The sequence below is a fragment of the Sciurus carolinensis genome, chromosome 8 (genome assembly GCF_902686445.1).
Source record: "Sciurus carolinensis chromosome 8, mSciCar1.2, whole genome shotgun sequence".
NCBI classification, from domain to species: Eukaryota; Metazoa; Chordata; class Mammalia; order Rodentia; family Sciuridae; genus Sciurus; species Sciurus carolinensis.
In genome coordinates this window covers 113,935,159-113,950,820 of record NC_062220.1, presented here as the reverse complement: position 1 = coordinate 113,950,820, position 15,662 = coordinate 113,935,159, and the positions used below count along the sequence as shown (strand labels likewise).

The following is a 15,662-nucleotide window of genomic DNA, read 5'->3' as shown; positions in this document are numbered from 1 at the left end:
CTAACTTCTTCCTGCTAGGCCCCCTCCTAAAGGTTCCACCATCTCCAAATAGCACCATAGCCTGCAGCCAAGTCCTTTGCATATGGAACTTTGGAGGGACATTTTAGATCCAAGCCATAATAGGGTGCATACCAGGACCAGGCAACCTTGCTGGATTAAGATATTTATTAATGCATCACTTATTCATTGAGATTCAATATCATAAAACATTTGTAATACTGTTTTATTTACTAAGAGAATACCAAATCAATCAAACAGACAAAACTAAAACTATCGTTCAAAAGCTTATGATCTGTTTAGGGTAATAAGATTTATAGGAATAAATTGATATACCCATATATGCCAATGTGTGGAAGAGTAAATTCAAATTATAGGACTTTAGAGATTTAGTATAGACTGCAATGGTTTGTCTATTCCTCATGAAGGAGGTGGGATTTAACCTAGATCCTGAATGATGAAAAGGCTATGGAGAGAAAAGAGAAAATTTCATGAGGAAAACCTAATCTGTGCTGTAGCTTAGAATAAATAAGCATGGCATGTTTCACAAAATAAGAAAGAACTCATTCATACTGGAGTGGAGAGCTCATTATGTTGGATAGAAGGAAGTAATAAAATTGGATAGGAACTTTGGGAACAGAGTAATATGAATCTTAAAAGGCAGCCTAAGGAGTTTGTGCTTTGTTCTGTAGTTAATGAAAAGTCAGATGGTTTGATAATTGTTTTAGGAATATTAAATTTTAGCTGAGAGAAAAGATTGAAGTTGAAGGAAAAATAGGGCAGAGAGAGAGCAGTCATCTTTCTGGTTTGATCTGAAATCAAGCAGACCATGATCTCATTTGGTTTCCTTCCACAGGGAGAAAATACTGATTTGGGTAAGTGAATAGTAATCAGGTTGGCAGTTATTTTTCTTACTCTAAATTAACAAATTGACTTTTTCATACAGCCAAATCTTTGTTGTTTGGACTGCATGAGTAACTTCTTACAGTAAATTTTAGGCAACTGTGCAGTTTTGTTATTTAATACTAAAAACAACAATAATTATAGACACCAACAATTATTTAGCACTTAACTATGTGCCAGGCATTGTGCCAAGGACTTTAAGTTATTTCAATTCCACTTCACAAAAAGGAAGAAACTGAAACTTAGAGAAATAAAGTAACTTACCCAAGGTCATATCACTTGACAGCTGAACTATTGAACATCACTATGGCACTAGCACTATATTAATAAAATAATTTTATAATAGTGTGTTCTATTTTAAAATAAAGTATTTTCACATATTAGACATTTATAAATACCACCAATAACAACCCTTAAGTATTATATCAACTGAGCTGCGAAAATAAATCCCTATAGTAACAAACTTGTAGGGGCCTTTACCAACCATTGATCTTCATTACTACAAATGACCTTTTAAATTGCACGTTTAAAGTAAAATATCTTCATAGTTTCAATTTATTCAGTTTTACAAATGTGTTATTCAAGTGTTGCCTCTACATTTTGGAATGTTTTCAATAAGTTAATACATGCATGCCATGCCAACTACTACCCAATTACCTCAAAGAACCTTAATTCATCAGGATTTATAGGAACAAAAAGCAATTTTTTTTCAAAAATTTTATAAACAAACACACACACCCAATATATGATTCATGCAAAAGTAATGATGTTATTATAACTTTTAAAGAACTGAATGTACTATGCTTTCACAAAAAGGATGAAGTGTTAATGCATTACTACTCCCTATGTACTATACCAAACAAGAGGTATTTGAGAAGAAGAGCTGGGAAAAGGGAGGCAGAAGAGGTGGAGGCAGAGCCAGAGTAGGAGCCAGAGCAAGAGCCCAAGGCCACCAGAGCCCAAGCCAGAGCCCAAGTCAGGTGCTGGAGCCAAGCGCACTCTGGTGCTGCGGAGCCATACAGAGCCAACCAAGCAAGCCCTCCTTCCACCAGGGCCCAGCCAGAGAGGCAGTGACCCCTCACCTGCATCGCCAACAACCGACAACCGGACTATGGATTGGCCTGCTGGTCAGACCCCCAGTCAGACTTTAGTCAGCCTTGGATGAAGGCTGGTCCTCTGGAAGACACCTTCAACTGCAGCAACAGGGGAGCTACCATGACTGAGAACTACACATCCACTCCTACAGCCAAACCCAAGCAGGCTGAGGCCTCCAAGAAGTCCACAGACCACCCCAATTATTCAGACATGATCGTGACTGCCACCCAGGCCCAGAAGAACCACACTGGCTGCTTGCACCAATCCATCTAGAAGTGTATCAAGAGTCTCTACAAGGTGGGTGAGATAAGAATGCTGACTCCCAGATCAAGTTGTCAATCAAGTGCCTGGTGACCACTGTTGTCATCAAGCAAACCAAATGTGTAGGTGCCTCAGGAGCCTTCTCTCTGGCCAAGAGCAAGGAGCCCAAGAGGTCAGTGGCCTTCAGAAAGACCAAGAAGGAAATCAAGAATGTGGCCATGCCAAAGAAGTCAACCAATCTCAAGAAGGATGCCTCCAAACCTCAAGATAGAAGCCCAAAGTCCCCCAACCCCCAGTCAAGAAGGCCAAGAACAAGCTGGCTACCATGCCCAAGAAAACCAGAATACCCAAGGTTGTCAAAGCCAAGCCCATCAATGTGTCCGAGCCCAATAAGGCTCAAAGCCAAGTCCAGTGCCAAGAGGGCTGACAAGAGTGACAATGAAGGCTTTTCTTATGGACACTCCTTCCTCCCTATTTTCTGTAAATACTTTTCTCCTTTCTTCTATCTTGATTCTCTTCTGCAATCCTTTGCCCCATTCTATTCTGACTTTATAAGAGACAGAATTTGAATTCCTTAGGAATTGTGGAGTAATTCCCTTTTCCTTAACCAGTTGTGCAAGGACAGCAACTACAAATCTCATCGGTGTAATGATGAGGATGTACTTATATTTTGTTTTGTTGGTTTGCTTATAATCTTACAGGGTAAGGGATGTGTGTGTGTGTGTGTGTGTGTGTGTGTGTGTGTTTGGGTGGTTTCTTTGCTGTGAAGGTAGACAGGGGAAGAACAGAACAGGCAAGGCAGTTTGTTCTGGCTAGATGAGAGGGAACCCAGGAACTGTAGGGGTTTTAGTAGTTCCTTTAAGTCTTTCTTTTAAGTTGGGAGTTTCAAAACCTTTGTCAGGGTGGAAGGGTGGCAGCCACCAGCAGCAAACGAAGGAGGTGGATAAAACTCCCCCTGGACTGACCTACCAGTGATCAGTGGCAGGTTCAAGCCCAGTTTTCTTCTCACTTTTGTTAATCTACTCTTGTGGCCTTTCTGTTTTCTTAGGGAAGGGGAGGGAGTCCAAGTGACAGCTGGTTGGGAGAAGCTAAAGCTTCTGATAGTAGAAACTAGCCATTGGAGGGTCTTTGTGGCTTTACAAAGTCCTCTGTTAAATGGGAGTGGAAACTTTTGGGGAAGAGGTGGGAATCAGTCTGCCAAGTGCTTCAATGTGCCCTGTTGAAACTGTGGGGTTTTCCATATCATTGATAGATTGTGTCCTAGGAGGACTTTTTAGTTGTCTCTCCTGTATAAGATGTGACTTTATCTGTCTCACTAGCCACTTAAAAACCTTCCATCCTCTTTTTATTTTTTTTTTAAACTTTTTTTGTTTTTAGTTGTAGATGGACACAATATCTTTATTTTATTTATTTACATGGTGCTGAGGATGAAATCCAGTGCCTCACACATGTGAGGCAAGTACTTTACCACTGAGCTACAACCCCAGCCCCTCTTTTTACTTATGAGTCCTTTATAAGTAGTTGTAGACAGGGAGGGGAAGGGGCAGGAAGTAGACAGTAAGAAAATGCAGTTGATTTTGAATTTGCTAAGTAGTTTTAGAGACTTAAGTTTGTGCATCTGTGTGTGTGTATGCCTGTCTAGGGCTGCTACTTAATTTTATACACTGGGAGCTGAGCGAAAAAAAACCTATACAGTTGTTTTCCTCCTATTTTTAATAAAATAGGAAAATAATGCACTGTGTTTCCCATACATACACACTTTTTTTTTTTGAACAAGTGTTATTTGTGCCAGGAAAATATTTGCTTCATAATTTTAAAACTTTAAAATAAAAAATGGGAAAAGGAAATAAAAAGAGGCATTCTTATACAGCAAAATCATATCAAGAATGTCTTTGTACATTCTGGAATCAGATTTATGGCCATAGAAAGGCTTTGGGGAAGTTGTTTTTCCTCTAAAGACGTACTTGTGGGTAGTACCTGCCTCTAAGTAACAGAATTATAAAACAAATAGTATAGTAAAAGGATTCCAGTCACTTGCTAGATCTATGATCTGCCAAATCATTTATTTCCTAGGTTTCTTTTTGGTACCTGTGGTATAAGTACATTTTATTAGATTAACTCAAAGTTCCTTTCAATTTTAAAATACTGTACAAGACCTAAAAAAGGAAGTGAGATTTGATCTACCCAAGCAATTATCTCAATCTTAATCTGAAATGCCTATTTATTAAGGCCCCATAAATATTAAAAATAATTTTACCTAGATTAGTGTAGTCTCACTACAGTTTTAACAGGTAAAGTTTGTGTCTCACCAAGTTTTGTAATTCCCAGAACCTAACCAAATATATTTTATTATATGGTGGCTTACTGGTAATAGAAGGTTATAGTATGACTTGGTCTTACAAAGAAATTCATCAACCCTAGCCAAAGCAATTAGGCAAAAGAAATAGGGATACAAATAGAAAAAGAAAAGCTCATACTATTTGCCAACAACATGACTTTATATTTAGAAGACCCAAAAAAATTCCACCAGAAAGGTTCTAGCACTCATAAATTCAGCAAAGTGACAGGATATAAAATTAGCACCCATAAATCAATTATGTTTCTATACACCAAGTATGAGTCAGCTGAAAGAGAAATTAGGAAAACTGTCTCATTCACAATAGCTTCAAAAAAATAAAATGGTATCAAACTAACAAAAGAGGTTAAAGATCTCTACAATACAAACTATAGAACATTAAAGAAAGAAATTGAAAAAAACCTTAGATGATGAAAAGACCTCCCATGTTCTTGCATAGGCAGAATTAGTATTGTCAAAATGGCCATACTACCAAAAGTGCCTTACAGATTTAATGCAATTCCTGTTAAAATTCCAATGATGTTCTTCATAGAAATAGAAAAAGCAGTCATGACTTTCAATTGGAAAAATAAGAGGCCCAGAATAGTCAAAGAAATCTTTAGCAAGAAAAACAAAAATAGGCACCATCACAATAACAGACTTTAAATTATACTACAGAGTCATGGTAACAAAAACAGCATGGTATTGGCACAAAAATAGACATGAAGACCAGTGGAACAAAAATGAAGACCAGAGACAAACCCAGATAAATAGAGTTATGCCATACTAGACAAAGGAACCAAAAACATACATTGGAAAAAAGATAGCCTCTTCAGCAAATGGTGCTGGGAAAACTGGAAATCCATATGTGGTAGAATGAAATTTAACCCCTATCTCTCACCCTGCACAAAGTGGATCAGGAACCTAGGCATTAAAATAGAGACCCTGCGCCTACTAGAAGAACATGTAGGCCCAACGTTCCATCATGTCAACTTAGGAACAAACTTCCTCATCAAGACTTCTATAGCACAAGAAGTAAAATCAAGTACCAATAAATGGGGTGGTATAAACCTAAAAAGCTTCCTTGCTGCCAAGAAAACAATCATGAATGTGAAGAGAAAGTCTACAGAATGGAAGAAAATCTTTGCCACCTGCACCTTAGAGCCTTAGTCTCTGGGATATATAAAGAACTCAAAAAATTTAACACCAAATAATAAATAACCCAATCAATGAATGGGCAAGGGAACTAAACAGGCACTTCACAGAAGAAAAAATATGAATGGTCAACAAATATATGAAACAATGTTCAACATCTCTAGCAATTAATGAAATGCAAATTAAAACTACACAGAAATTCTACCTAACTCCAGTCAGAATGGCAATTATCAAGAATTCAAATAACAAGAAATGTTGGTTAGTATGTAGGGAAATTGCTGGTAGGACTGCAAATTGGTGCAACAACTATGGAAAACAGTATGGAGATTCCTCAGGACATTTGGAATGGAACCACCATTTGACCCAGTTATCCTTGACATATACCCAAAGCACTTAAAATCAACATACTATAGTGACACAGCCCCATAAATGTTTATAGGAACTCAATTCACAATAGCTAAGCTATAGAACCAAGGTAGGTGCCCTTCAACAGATGAATGGATAAAGAAAATATGGTAAATATACACAATGGAGTAGTACTTAGCCTTAGAGAAGAATGAAATTGTGGCATTTGCCAGAAACGGATGGAACTGGAGACTTGTGCTAAGTGAAATAAGCCAATCCCCAAAAAAATCAAAGGCAGAATGTTCTCTCTGACACATGGATGCTAACACACAATAAGGAGAGGGAGGAGTGAAGACTAGAAGTTAATTGGATTAGACAAAGGGGAATGAAGGGAAGGATGGGGGGATGGAAATAGGAAAGTGGAATGAATCAGACAAAACTTTCCTATGTTCATATACGAAGACATGACCAGTGAAACTCCACATCATATTCAACTGCAAGAATGGGATCCTAATTGGAATAATTAGAATTACACTCCATGTATGCATAATATGTCAAAATAGATTTTACTGTCATGTATATATTGTGTATATAAAATTTTTTTCTTTTTCTTTTTTTAATTTTTTTACTTTAAACAAATGGGATACATGTTGTTTCTCTTTTGTACATGGAGTAAAGACATACCATTTGTGTAATCATAAATTTACACAGGGTAATGTTGTTTGATTCATTCTGTTATTTTTTCTCTTCCCCCCACCCCTCCCACCCCTCTTTTCACTCTCGTGTATATAAAATTTTTAAAAAATTGTCACTGCCTGCGGCAACAATTCCGTGGATATTTGTTACCGCCTGCAGCAAAAATTGCGTGGGTATTTATCGGCGGCAGACTGGGAATAAACTACTTTTCCTATATTCTCTAATTTATATTTTTTCACTATATTCACTAATTTATAGAGAGAGTTTGAGAGGAAGATGCGGGGGGTGTCCGGAATTCCATCCAATGCTTGACAAAGATCCTCTGGAGGATGATTGCAAAGGCTCATCCTAAAAGGAATTGCCAGATGTTTTGCTCCAAAGCATGGTGTTTTTTCTGCTGTGTTTTTCTGATAATATATTACTCATTTCAGTCTGAACAGATTGCTTAAGGGGACGAGGGGAATACAACAAAAATTCCAGAAAATATTACCTACAATCTGAAAAACAATGGGTCTTTACCACTAACAAAATTAAAAATAATTTTGCAATGCAATGAGTCCCTGAAAGGCTCTGGAGAAAATAGTTATAAATCTGCCTTTGTCTCCCAACAGGCTGGTTAAATTTTAATGATGGTTTGTTTATGTGTGGTGGTGAGGTAAGAGAATAAGGTTCCACAACATTCCTTCCTTCTTACAAAGAATATGTCACCCTTATAATAAACATTGGTACACAATAACCATAGGGACCACCGCCCTCCTGTAACCCTTAACTCAGCAGTTTAGATATTAACCAGAGGGACCTAATAGAAATGGTCACATGAGATTACTTGTCTATTGCTTTAACTGCGAGAAGAATAAGAATAGTCTTAGGTCACATAGAGTTTAGATATGAAGGAAATAAACATTGTATTAGCTCATCGACGTAGTTAGATATTCTTAAAACAATTGTGATTAGGTAAGGATGATCTGTAAGGTTGTTGTTTTCTGCCTATGCTTTGGAAACTTCTTTAATATTAACCACAAGACTGCCATTATAGCCTGAAGAAAAATGTATATAAACTCAACCTTCCCCAGAATAAAGTGGGATTGATTGCACCAGAACTAGAGTCTGTGTCTTTCATTCTCCATCCATCGCGACGCTGTCTCCCAGTGCCCCGTTTACCAGTGTGGAACCCATGGACTCCTGGTAGGACTGGACCCTGGCAGGAAGAGAGGCTTTGTATTTAGAGGAAGTTTTTAGAGAAAGAGAGGCTTGCTACGCTTATCAGAGATCTATTTCTTCTTAGAGTTCTGCTGCTTCTTCTTAGAGGTAGGTCCTGCATCCTGTGACCTAGGTGCTATTTATCTGAGGTGCTTCTTAGTGGTGCGTCCCATGTACTGTGATCTATGATCTATGATCTAGAGGTGTGTTCTCAGTTCTCCGCTCTACCATCTGCCTTCTGCTGCTGCCTGCTGCTTACTGCTTGCCACTTCTTCTCTCTGCTAGCTGCTGCTTCTCTCTGCTAGCTGCTGCTTCTCTCTGCTAGCTGCTTCTTCTCTCCTTCTGCCTACTGCCCGCTTATATTCCCTCCAGGAGGTGGAGGGCGGGGCCACACCAGTTGAGATCAGGTGAGGAGCCAGTTGCCCTATCACGGCAAAGGTTAAAATGAGCAGGCATGAGCAGGAGCACTCGGGAACACCTGTGCACACGTTGTGTGCATGGACTTAATTGAATATGGCCAATGATAAATCACCTGGGTGTGCTTATATTAATCAACCTCCTCACTGCCGATGTGATCAAAACAACCTCTGGCTGGCTGCCAGGGGCCATCGCAGTGCAGCCCACATGGCACAACTTCCAACAAAAAATTTGGGGGGGTGCACCAGGTATTGAACTCAGGGGTACTTGATCACTGAGCCACATCCCCAGTCCTATTTTGTATTTATTTAGAGACAGGATCTCACAGAGTTGCTTAGCACCTCACTTTTGCAGAAGCTGACTTTGAACTCACTATCCTCCTGCCTCAACCTCCCAAACTGCTGAGATTACAGCATGCACCACTGTGCCCAGCTAAGCTTTTTTTAAAAAAACCTCATCAAATTTGAGGATTAATACTGTGCTACTCATGTAAGATAATTCTAATGGTCCCAGAGCTAGAGATGATTTTTAACTCAAGCATTTAATTATAGAAGAAAACTTCACAAAGTTTTTGGGTTTCATTTTCTTTAAGGGTTAAATATAATTTTTAATGTGGCATTCTAGATTTGCTACATCTTGGCTTCTATGTCTTTCTCCTTCTTTACTCCCATTCTACCCCACTTGAACTCTAAGCCTCATGATTTTAATCTGACACCTGTGTCCCAAATGTGTCATAGCATTCTAGCCTACACTAATGACTTTCCTCTTCCTCGCCACTTGTCCAAATCCTACCTTTTCTTTAGGACCCAACTAGATCTTACTTTGCCTACAAAGCCTTCCTAGTAAGGGTCAGCCTCAGGTAACCAATAGCACACCTTCTCTGTTCCTGGATCTTCTAGTGTCTCTCCACTCATTTACTACTTAGTCTCTGCTGCCTGGTGTGCTGACTCCTCTTTTATGTACAAGTCTTGTCTTTTTAACTGGATTATAAATTCCACGAAGCTACAGGTTTCTTTTTCTCTTTCTCCCCCACCCTCTCTCATATTGGGGATTGAACCCAGGATCACTGATCCATATCCCCAGTCATTTAGCCATTTTTATATTTTATTTTGAGACAGGGTCTTGATGAATTGCTTAGGACTTTGCTGAGTTGCTGAGGCTGGCTTTGAATTTAGGATCCTCCTGCCTCAGCCTCCTGAGTTGCTGGGATTACAGGCATGTGCCACTACACTTGGCTCAGGTGTTCTCTTTATTTTACTTTTGACTTTATTTAATGTTTTACAAATTACCAGAGTAATACATGCTTGTTGTAACAATTGAAGCCATACATTAAAAAATATTAAACTGTACATGAAAAATATTAAACTGTTGAAGGAGACACTATTTAAGTATTTTATTAACATTAACTCATTTACTCACAACAATTCAATAAAGTAGGTATCACTAACAAATTTTTTTAAAAGTAGGTGTCACTATTACCTATATTTTATAGATAATGGAAATGAGTTGCAGAAAGGTAATATCAGACACTTTCCACCAGATGTTGTAAATAAAGTTTTGTTGGACCATAGCTACTCCCATTATAGTGTCTATGGCTTCTTTAATGCTACAATGGCAAAATAAACTGAAAAGCCTAAAATATTTACTCTCTGGCCATTTGATAGAAAAATGTTTGACCCCTGATCAAGACCGTGCAGCCTGTTAGTACCAGAATAAGACTTAAACCTGACTCTTTTACTGTACAGTTCATCCTCTTAATCATTCCACTATATTCCCTCCCTGATATCCTTCTACTCTCAAGTAAGCCTCTGAGGTTACTAAAGTTAACTTCACATGCTTCTTTCCAAATCTTTTTCCTTGCTCATACAAATATGCACAATTATCTATGAATATATGTACACATGCACACGTTCACTCATGCCTAAATGAAAGTTACCCAAACACATGCATTTTTTTTTCTCTAACACATATCACAGGAACTTGGGAATACCAACAGTCACTTCAGTATGCTTGAGGCCATTTTGTATAGCAAAATCATGAAAGGAAGTTCAAAAGAGTTAAATAATTGGGCACTAAATAGACGAAGAAAAGGACACATGATAACAGTATGATAACTGAACTGAGAAGGCAAAGAGTGCCTTTGTTTCAATTATCATACTGTAAACATGGGAACATGTGCTTCAGATGACAAATTTGTTGCTGCCTGTGCATATCTGTGAATGCAAAAATGAAAAATTGTTGGTTCTGGGTTTACAAATAAATTGTAGTGAGTAACCAGGCGCCATGGCTCATGCCTGTAATCCCAGTGGATCAGGAGACTGAAACAGGAGGATTACAAGTTCAAAGCCAGCCTCAGCAAAAACAAGGCACTAAGAAACTCAGTGAGACTCTGTCTATAAATAAAATACAAAATAGGGCTGGGGATGTGACTGGTACCAAAAAAAAAAAATTGTAGTGAGTAAGCAAGTACAAAAATGTGCAAACTACTAATAACAAGAATAAACTGTGTTAATCTAAAAATGTATCGATTGATTTGTCTCGCAAAATAAAGTCATTCTATTCACATTACTCAGAGATTTGCTTTTTTCCTCTTAACAGCTCATAGATATTCTAGGAAGGGGGTAAGCAAGGGAGGAATGGAAAGAGAGGATAGTTAATGGGTAAAGGGGTGCAATTGAGTAGAAGGAGTAAATTCTAATGTTCTGTAGCCCAGTCAGGTAACTACATTTGACAATAATTACTTCAAAACAATTAGAAAGAAATTTGAATGTCCCTGCTTTAGTCAGCTTTTTCACTGATATGAATAAAGAACCTGACTAGAACAACTATAGCAGAGGAAAAGTTTATTTGAGGTCTCAAGGTTTCAGAGGTCTTAGGCCATAGAAGGTCAGCTCCATTCCTCAGGGCTCAAGATGAGGCAGAGGGAAGCAGCTGACATGGTGATTAGGAAACAGAGAGAGAGAGAGACTTCACTCTCCAGATACAAAATACATACCCCATAGCCACACCCCAAATGAACCACTTCCTCCAGCTATACCCCAACTGCCTCCAGATACCACTCAGTTAATCCCATCAGGGATTAATTCACTGATTAGGTTAAGGCTATAACATGATCATTTCTCCTGCAAACCTTCTTGCAGTGTCTCACACATGAGCTTTTTGGAGACACCTCACATCCAAACCATAACATTCCCCAACACAAAGAAGTGATAAATGTCTTGCCACTTACCCTGATGTGATCATTACACATTGTATTCACCTGTAGACATGTCATACTTTGGGCTGAAGGTTTAGTTCAGTGGTAGAGCACTTCTCAAGCCCTTGGTCAGTCCTTAGCACTGAAAAAAATCATATTTTGTCCTATAAATATGTATGATCATTATGCATCAATTAAAATTAAAATATATTAAAAATCAATGGTAAATTGTGAAAAATCTAACTTGCTATGGGTGATTAAGAACAGCCATTTACCAGTAAGTTACTTTTGTTAGCACATGGACAATACCATACGTAGCCATGCTAAAATTCTAAAAATAGAAAAAAGTCTTAACAGTATTGTCAGAGACTGTACATTTTGAGGATAATGGATTTCACTTTACTAAACAAATAAATGACCTAACAAAAATGAGGTGCCCCCAAAATGCTCCATGTCAGTAATTAATCCATTCATATAGATTAACTGGGTGGTAACTGTGGGAAGGTAGGGTTTAGCTGGACAGATGAGTCACTCAGAGCACCTTTAGGGTATACATTTTGTCCCTGGTGAGCAGAGTTCTCTCTCATTCTCTCTCTCTCTCTCTCTCTCTCTCTCTCTCTCTCTCTCTCTCTCTCTCTCTCTCTCTCTCTCTCTCTCTCTCTCTCCTTTCTTCTTAGTGTCCATGTCCCAAGCTGCTTTCCATTTGCCATGCCCTTCTGCCATGATGTTCTTTCTGCCCTACCTGGGGCCCAGAGCTATGGAGTCTACCATCTATGGACTGAGACCTCTGAAACCTTGAGCCAAAGTACACATTAACTCCTCTAGTTGTTCTTGTCAAGTATTTTGGTCACAGCAACATAAAAGCTAACTCTTCAGAGCCACTTTTATAAACATATTGTAAGAACTAATAAAATTGTGCATAAAGATTGAAGAAAGATGATAATATAATAATATCTCATCAACTAGATGGTAAAGATAGATATAATTAAATGAAGATTTTTTGAAAACAAAATAGCATTTATGAATATAAAAATACACTCTAGGCTAGGTATGGAGGCACACACCAGTAATCCCAGCAACTCAGGTGTTTGAGGTAATAGGATCACAATTTAAAGGCCAGCCTCAGTAACTTAGCAAGGCCCTAAGTAAATTAGCAAGACCCCATCTAAAAACAAAAATATACAAAAGGGTTGAGGATGTGGCTGAGTTGTTAAGTACCCCTGGGTTCAATCTCCAGTACCAAAAAGAAAAGTACACTAAAGGAATTCACCATTAACTTTCATCTGATAGAAGAAGCAGGATCAAGAGTTTGCAACAAAAGGGGGATGAAGAAAAGGGAAGGGGAATGGTATTTAGGAAAGATAGTAGAATGAATTAGACATAACTTTCCTTTGCTCATATATGAACAAATGACCAATGTAACTCCATGTTATGTACAACCACAAGAGTAGGATCCTTATTGGAATGGGTTGTACACCATGTATGTATTATATGTCAAAATGCACTCTATGTCATGTATATCAACAAACAACAAATAGCAAAAGAGTATACAAGATTTCTGCATCTGCAATGAAATTAGATATAAGATATATGGGTTATTAGAGATTAATAAAATCAAACAGTGCCATCCTAAATAACTAATCATTATAAAATAAAATTAAGGCAAAATTATAAATTAATTTGAAATTAATTAAAATGATTAGAAAACATACGGAAGTACAAGAGAAAAGTATGCAGCTAGTAATGTCTTGTGTTAGCTTCTATCACTAACAAAATAACTGAGATACTCACCTTAAAAGGAATATCATTTTGACTAATGTTTCGGCAGTTCAGTCCATGATTACTGTGCCCTGTTGCTTTTGGCTTACAATAAGGTAGAGGTACGTGATGGAGATCACATGGCAGATCAAAACTCCTCACCTTGTGATGGCCAGGAAATACAGATAGAGAGAGGAATGGTCTGGGTTTTCAAAATCCTCTTTCAGGGCATGACTACATTGACCTATTTCTTCAACTAGACCCTACCTCCTAGTGCTTCTACCTCCTCCCAATAGCACCACCAGCTGGGGAGCAAGCCTTCAACACGTAAGCTTTTGAGGGACACTTATGATGCAAAACATAATGTTCCGTCCCTGGTTTTCCAAAGGGTCATGTCCTTCTCACGCTGTAGAATCCATTCAGTTAACCTCTAAGAGTTCCCATACTCTTTGCAATTACAGCATTGCTTAACACTCAAAGTAAAACGTTCCTATAAAATGCAAGCCAAACTCTTAGCTGTGAGTCCCTGTAAAATCAAAAAGAAAATTACATACTTCCATGACACACTGGCAGAGGATAAATATTCCCATTACCAAAGGGAGGAAGAGGAAAATAACAAGGAGGAATCATACTAAAAACCAAGAGTAAGATTCAGCAGAGCAAAAATCAATCCTATAGCTGTTCCACATTTACCATCCAGGACACACGATGGCAGAAAATTAGATTGAAAGCACTTGAGCAGACCAGGCCTACAGCCTTGTTGGCTGCATTCCCCATGACCTCCCTCTTATGCTTGCTCTGATCCAGCAACACACTGCTTAGGCTCCCAGACTTTCCTTAGAAATCTCAATGGAAGCACCTGTAACTCTATAACTCATGCATTCTGCATCCGTGCAAAACCAGCACAACACAAAAGACATGAAAGTGTGTCACTGGCAAAAACAGTAACATAAATCCACATGAATTGTGGATGCAGCAACTTCTGGAGTACTTGGATAACTGAACACATGGAAATGCATCCTGGGGAAATAATTTCCTAGGTGATTCAGTGCAAATAGTGTGAAAAGGACTCTCTCTCTCTCTCTCTCTCTCTCTCTCTCTCTCTCTCTCTCTCTCTCTCTCTCCTCTCTCCCTCCCCTCCTTCTCTCCCTCACTTCCTCTCTCCCTCTCCCCTTAAAGAAACTTAGAGTCAGTAGTGGTGTAGTCTTGCTGTTTCTTGAGAGGCCCCAGGGCATTTTCTTTATCTGTTTCCCCACTACTTTGTACTGTTTTTTTTTTTTTTTTAATAACCTTAATCTCTTAAAAACTGTACCCTATGTAGCCTCACCTTTAAACTCACTTCTTTTCTGATCAAACTGAAAGTGCTTTACATCTTTCTTCTCTGATTTTTGCTCCTAATCCCCACTGTAAATTTGGCTAAAATCACCAATAACATCCATTTTGAGCTTCAATGTTGTATTACCTTGAAACTTATTCCATATCTCTTCCATCACCTTTAAACTCAGATACACAGTCTAAGGTCATGGAAAAAAATATAGACAATATCTTTGCCAGAATGAAGCACATGTGACCTGTAGTTCTATTTGTGATAGACATAATTTCCATCTGAAACTTCATCAACATGGGCTTTACTGTTAAATTTCCTAATCAACATTCTGATGTTTTTAGTTCTCCCCAACCCTAGAAATAGCCATTATTCCCCACTTTTACCATTCTAGGCTTTCTCTGCCTACTTCTTCAAATTTTCCCAAACTCCTGAATACCAATTCCAAGTACTTCTCTGCCATCATCACATATAGGCATGGCAGTGGCACCCCTACTGGTACCAATTTTCTGCATTCGTCAGAGTTCTGTTACTGTGACAAACTACACAGGATAATCAACTTATTAAGAATAAAGTATTTTGACTCCTGGTTTCAGAATGTGACCAACTTGACTTGTTGCCTTGGGCCTTGGCAAGTCAAAACATCATGTCAGGGAGTGCATGGCACTGTGGGAGAATTTTAAATTACTAATTTACTTACGGATCACATATCAGCATTAAGTGGGATTTATTATATTTCTGTAGTATTGTCTAACTATCCAGTAATCATTCAATGTAAAATTAATACATTAATGCCAATAGAAAATGGAAAAACAAAACTAATATACGATCAACCAATGGTCACAAAATAATTAACAGTATTCAGTACCTTTCATTGATGGGGAAAAAATATTCAACCCAATAGGAAGAAAAGGAAGCACCTGTAGTCTAATAAAAAATCTAATCTAGCAATACAATTAACATCATGGTAATGGTGATAA

General features: G+C 38.2%; 1 pseudogene; it reads left to right on the top strand.

Annotated features, from left to right (window-relative positions):
• Positions 1–2,115: 2,115 nt before the first annotated feature.
• LOC124991410 (histone H1.0-like) lies at positions 2,116–3,231 on the top strand (annotated as a pseudogene).
• The last annotated feature ends 12,431 nt before the right edge of the window (positions 3,232–15,662 follow it).